This window comes from Balaenoptera physalus (genome assembly GCF_965194825.1).
Source record: "Balaenoptera physalus genome assembly, contig: HAP1_SCAFFOLD_464, whole genome shotgun sequence".
Lineage (NCBI taxonomy): Eukaryota > Metazoa > Chordata > Mammalia > Artiodactyla > Balaenopteridae > Balaenoptera > Balaenoptera physalus.
This window is the reverse complement of record NW_028126239.1, coordinates 598,372-605,018: the sequence shown is the minus strand read 5'-3', so window position 1 is coordinate 605,018 and position 6,647 is coordinate 598,372.

The window sequence follows — 6,647 nt, the reverse complement described above, 5'->3', positions numbered from 1 at the left end:
AGCTCCACCACACACACACACACAATTATCTTTTACTGGACTTAATTTTATTAAGTCTCTCTAGATTGTTACAAATTACTAAGGAAACCACTCACTGAGGTTACCCCTTCAGACAGGACACACTCATACACCCACTCCACAGGTGGTTACTGAGCATCTACTATGCGCCGGGCACTGCTCTCAGTACTATGGGAATAGCAGTGAACAAAGCATAGTTCCCTCCCTCTGGGAACTTATATTCTGCAAGGAAAGAAAGGCAGTCAACAAATAAGAAGCTGTGTCTACTATATTTAAAATAGATAATCAACAAGAACCTAGTGTATAGCACAGGGAACTCGGCTCAGTATTCTGTAATAACCTAAACGGGAAAAGAATTTGAAGAAGAATGGATACTTGTATGGGTATAAGTGAATCACTCTGCTGTTCACCTGTAACTAACACATCATTGTTAATCAACTACACTCCAACATAAAATTTTTGTAAAAAGATCTACAAAAAAAATAAGAAGCTGTGTAATGCGTCACGTAAGTGCTCATGAGAAATAAAAAAAGTAAGAGGGAGGCAGTTAGTACTTTGTAGAGAGGAGTCAAGCAAGGCCTCTCTAAGAAAAACACATTTGAGCTGAGACCTGAAGGAAGCAAGAGTATTCCAGGCAGAGGGAACAAAAGAAAATGCAAAGGCCCTGAGGCAGGGGCAGTTTGGCATGTCCCAGGGACAGGAAGGAGGCCAGCAGGGCTAGAGGAGAATGAGCAAGATAGTTACAGCATAAGACAGGAACCTGGGGCCCCAGGGATCATGTAGGGCTTCAGGGCCACCTGAGGACTTCTTTCTTCACTCAGAGTGAGATGGGAAATCTTTGGAGTGTTTTGAGCAGAGGAGTGATATTAACACACATTTTAAAAGAATCACTCTGGGGACTTCCCTGGTGGCGCAGTGGTTGAGAATCTGCCTGCCAATGCAGGGGACACGGGTTCGAGCCCTGGTCCTGGAAGATCCCACATGCCGCGGAGCAACTAAGCCCATGCACCACAACTACTAAGCCTGTGCTCTAGAGCCCGCAAGCCACAACTACTGAGCCCGCATGCTGCAACTACTGAAGCCCTCACACCTAGAGCCCGTGCTCCTCAACAAGAGAAGCCACCGCAATGAGAAGCCTCTGCACCGCAAGGGAGAGTAGCCCCCTCTCGCCGCAACTAGAGAAAGCCCGTGCGCAGCAAAGAAGACCCAACACAGCCAAAATGAATAAATAAATAAGTCTTAAAAAAAAAAAAAAAGAATCACTCTGCTGCATTGAGAATACACTGAAGGAGGCAGAGGTAGAAACTGTGAGACCAGTTAGGAGCCTACTGCAAAATAAAAGATAAAGAGTGACAGTGGCTTAGACCAGAGAGATAGGCACTGGGAGATGACGAGAAGCAGATGGATTCTAGATGTACTGTGAAGGTAGCGCACATAGGGTTTTCTGACAGATTGGATGGATGAGTGGGTGAGAGAGAGAGAGAGAGAGAGAAAGGACTTATGAAAAGAGGAAGAATAAAACAAGAAAGATTTAGTGCAGTATAAACATGAGGAGTTTGGTATCTAGAAAGAGAGGAAGCAGTAGAACAAAAGTGCAATCTAGACAAAAATTGTACTTTATGCACTCCTGTCCCTCTTCCACCTTCTACCATCCACACTCCCTTGCCTCCCAACCCCTATCAGCCTCACTCCTTTACAGTATAAACTGCACAGGCCTCAATCGCAAAAATGTCTAAAATTAATAACAGTTTTAAACAAAAAAATTCAAAATACTCTCCTAAATTAAAGTTTGGATCAAAGAGGAAACCAAAAGTAGAATCACAAAAACTTCTAGAAGTAAACATAAGAGTAAATCTTTGTGACCTTGGTTTACACAAAGATTTCTTAGATGCCAACACCTAAAGCACAAGCCATGAGAGAAAAAATTGATAAACTGGATTTCATCAAAATTCAGTTTCCGCACTTTGAAAAACACTGTTAAACAGAATGAAAGGACAAGCCACCGACTGAGAAAAAGTATTTGCAAATTATACCCCTGATAAAGGACTTGTGTCCAGAATACATACAGAAATCTATATCTTCACTAAAAAGAAAACAAATCACCTAATTTTTAAAGAGCCAAAAGATTTAAACAAACATTTCACCAAAGAAGATATACACAGAGCACATGAAAAATGCTCATCATGAATCATTAGGGGACTAATAATTAAAACATAATGAGATATCACAACACACCTATTACAATGACTAAAAGTCCAAGTGTTGGCCAAGAGGTGGAGGTACTGGACCTCTCACACCGGCTAGTGGTCATGTAAAACAGCATAACCATTTTGGAAAACAGTTTGGCAGCCTCTTAAAAAGTTAAGAAATTACCCATTTGTTCCAGTCGTTCCACTTCTAGGTATTTATTCAAGAGAAATGAAAACGTATGTCCACACAAATATTCACAGCATATTTATCTGTAATAGCCCCAAACTGAAAACCACCCAAATGGCCATTAACAGGTGAATGGATAAACACATTGTGGTAAATCCATATAATGTAATACTACAAAATGATAAAAATAAACTATTGGGCTTCCCTGGTGGCGCAGTGGTTAAGAATCCGCCTGCCAATGTAGGGGACACGGGTTCGAGCCCTGGTCCAGGAAGATCCCACATGCCGTGGAGCAACTAAGTCCATGCACCACAACTACTGAGCCTGTGCTCTAGAGCCCGAGAGCCACAACTACTGAAGCACACGCACCTAGAGCCCGTGCTCCACAACAAGAGAAGCCACCACAATGAGAAGCCCGCACACCGCAACGAAGAGTAGCCTCCGCTCGCCGCAACCAGAGAAAAGCCCGCCCGCGGCAACGAAGACCCAACGCAGCCAGAAACAATAAATAAATAAAATAATAAAATAAATAAATTTTTTTAAAAAAATGATGAAAATAAACTATTAACACACACAAAAACATGGATGGATCTCAAAATAATAATGCTGATGGAAAGTAGCCAGACCAAAAAAGTGTAGACTCTATTATTCCATTTATATAAAATTCTAGGGGAAAAAAATGAATCTATAGTGACTGAAAGCTGACTAGTGGTTGCCTAGGGACAGAGAGGCAGGATTTATGGGAGGCACAGAAGGACAGTAGGATGTATTACAAAGGACCAGGAGGAAACTTTGCGGGTGATGGACATGTTCATTATCTTGATTCAGATGATGGTGTCACAGTGTCTACATATGTCGAGACTCTTTAAATATGTACAGTTCGTTATACATCAATTATATCCCCATAAAGCTGTTAAAATTTTTCATTGGGGGAAATACTACAATTATAGTGCTTTGGGAAAATAATAATTAGGATACTGTATGTCCAACTTTAAAGCCAGAGTTATAATTTTTGATAGGAACTACATTAAATCTATTTACCAGTTTGGGGAAAATTAGCTTACTTAATATGTTGATTCTTCCAATTCGTGAATAAAGTATGTTTTTCCATTTATTCAGATCCTCTTCAATTTCTGTCTTCCTTGTTTTACAGTTTCCAGCATACAAGTCCTGTACATGTTTTGTTAGATTTACACCTAAATTCTTCTTTTTCTTTCTTTTTGTTTTTAAGTAATTGTATACTGTATTGTATTTCTTTGTTTTTTTTTTTTTTTTTTTTGGCTGCATTGGGCCTTTGTTGCTGCACGCAGGCTTTCTCTAGTTGCAGCGAGCGGGGGCTACTCTTCATTGCGATGCGCAGGCTTCTCACTGCGGTGGCTTCTCTTGTTGTGGAACACGGGCTCTAGGCACACGGGCTTCAGTACTTGTGGCTCTCGGGCTCTAGAGCATAGGCTCAGTTGTTGTGGTGCACGACCTGAGTTGCTCCATGGCATGTGGGATCTTCCCGGACCAGGGATCAAACCTGTGTCCCCTGCACTGGCCGGCAGATTTTTAACCACTGCGCCACCAGGGAAGTCCCTGTATTTCTAATTTTGGTGTCCACATGTTCACTGCTAGCATACAGCCTAAAGAAATACAACTGATTTTTGTATGTTTATGTTATACCCTGAAACCCTACTGAACTCACTTCATAGTTCTGAGTTTGGGGGGAAATTCTTTGGGATTTTCTACATCAACAATCATGTACCTCAGAAAACAACCACTTAAGGTGAATCTAAATTAATTAAAATGAAGTTCAAAATTACACAGTAAATTGTGGGGAAAAAGTCTGATTGGGATTTTATCATAAAAATCAAGCCAGAACTACTGAAATAAATTTATTTTCTCTTATACTTCACAAGATTTACATTATAACTGCATCTCTGTTAATTCTTAGAACAAAGAATGAATCAATGTTGGAGTTGGGAGAAAAGGAACATCCTTCTCACAATCTTGTATGATGTGGCACCCTTTATGTTTAACTTTTGCAATGCAATCATAAAGAATGTCCTTTTTTGCAAAAACTGTATGATGTCTTCATTGATATTTTAAGGGTCTTCCTAATCCTTTGATCCTAAACTCACTCCCTTGAAGCACTTATTGGATCATCATTGTCCATGTTCAGAGTTTTATAATTATTAACTAGTTCAGTGCTGCTGCATCACCCTGGCCAGTGGCTTTGCAAAATTCAAGCAGGTTTCTAATACCACTTTCATCAACTTCATTAAATTCTGAAAATTTTGCAGTATTTGCCATTTTATTTTGCAGTCATGTTGCACTGACTATTGCATATTTACAACACCTGATAATCAGTATGCTCATGTACTAGGGAATAACAAAACTGACTCCACATCAGATCTGTTTCTTTTACTTTAACCTTTGTACTTTGTTTTTGCTACAACTTAATGTTGCCTATAGCCTGAAATATACAGGATAGCCAATTCTCAAGGCTCTGGCCTTTACAGGTGTAACACTTTTCCATTCATAGAGAGATAAAAAGTTGCAGAACAGAGAATAACGTTTGTCTTGTTGGAGGTTTACAGGAACACCATGACCTGACCTAAGTGGACAGCTACAAGAACAAAGGATTCCGACACCAAGTTTGCAACAGCTAACAACACTCCCTCCCCTTTTAGTATAAAAAAAGCCTGAATTCTACCTCGGGGAAGATGGTTCTAGCCCATCTTACCTGAGGACCCTAGCCCACCATCTTCTCGGTCTGCTGGCTTTCCGAATAAAGTCACTATTCCTTGCCCCAACCACTCGTCTCTCGATTTGTTGACCTGTTGTGCGGCAAGCAATATGAGCTTGGGCTCCGTAACGATCATTAGAGAATACTTATTGTTTTCTTATGCCACATCACTACTGTGGAGACTCTAATAACAGGCATTGTACTACTGCAAACCTTAAAACAGTCATACCCTTTGCCCAGAAATTCTATTCTATAAATATCGTCAAGATATGCATAAACATATGCACACATATGTTTACAGGAATATTTAAAAGAAAAAAAAATTAGTGCACCCTAAGTGCCCCAAAATAGAAAACTGAGTACAGTCATAGGATGGAACGATATGTAACTATTAAAAATCATGATGTAGAAGAAGAGTTAATATCATGGTAAAATTTCCCATAATCTGTTAAGTTGCAAAGGCAGAATACAAAACCATGCTTACAGGCTGATACCCTAATTGTGTATTTGTTTAAAGCACGTGTTTAAAAAAAAAAAAAAAACTGTGTATGTGTTTACAAACATAAAAAAAAGTGTAAAAGGACTTAATCCAAATTCCGGCAGAGATTACTTCTATACTAAAATCTTAGGAGTGATTTAAATTTCTCCTTCAGTATGTTTGATTATGTTTTTCAATCTTTCTACAATGTGTACCTCACTTTGGGAATTTTTTTAAAGGCTCGTATTTTTTAAATACAATAACTAAAAGGAACATGCTTCTTAAGAGGACTTCATACCTAATTCTCATCAAAGACATGGGTATAACTGACAAGAGAAAGGTGCAGAGGAGAGGGTCATTTGATGGACAAGACCATTAGCACAACTACTAAAAGCTGTTGCCTTTCAGCCAAGTTTTCCGTAAGCATTACCATTCCAGGCCTAACACAGCAGCTGTCGGTGAGCAAACTTAAATTCTGCCTCCTGGCTGTGACAGAGGTTTGGGCACATGTTACATTGACACCAGTGTCCCCAGGCACCTTCACTGCAGACTTAGTCGGTCCCATTTTCCTAAGTGGGAGGCTGAAGAATCAGCTGTGGGCAGATGCAAAGAACCTTACTTCCTTAAGGATGGAATTTACCAGCCCGATTCCTCCCTCCTGCCTCCAAGCGCCACCAAGATGCTGCTTCCGGAGCCCACGAGAGAAAAAGAAAGCCTCTTCGCTGATGAAGGAGAAAAACATTCCCCTTGGGGAACACACCCAAAACAGGGCTTTTCTTATATTACAGTAGCCTGACCTTCCCAAGAGGGCGGGCTATTTTCTCAGCTCCTCACAGAAACAACGGCTTATGGCTCTCTCTCGGGGAAACTGAGGTACAACACAGGCGGAGCCCTCAAAGTATGAAAAATGTTGTTAAGAGGATGGATGGGAAAGGTGGTATCTTTGGAGCAACAGAATCATATTTTTTTCCGGTATATTCTGAAAAATAATTCTATTGATACCCACAGTTTTTAGTACCCAAAAATGGATTTAGCCCTATATAT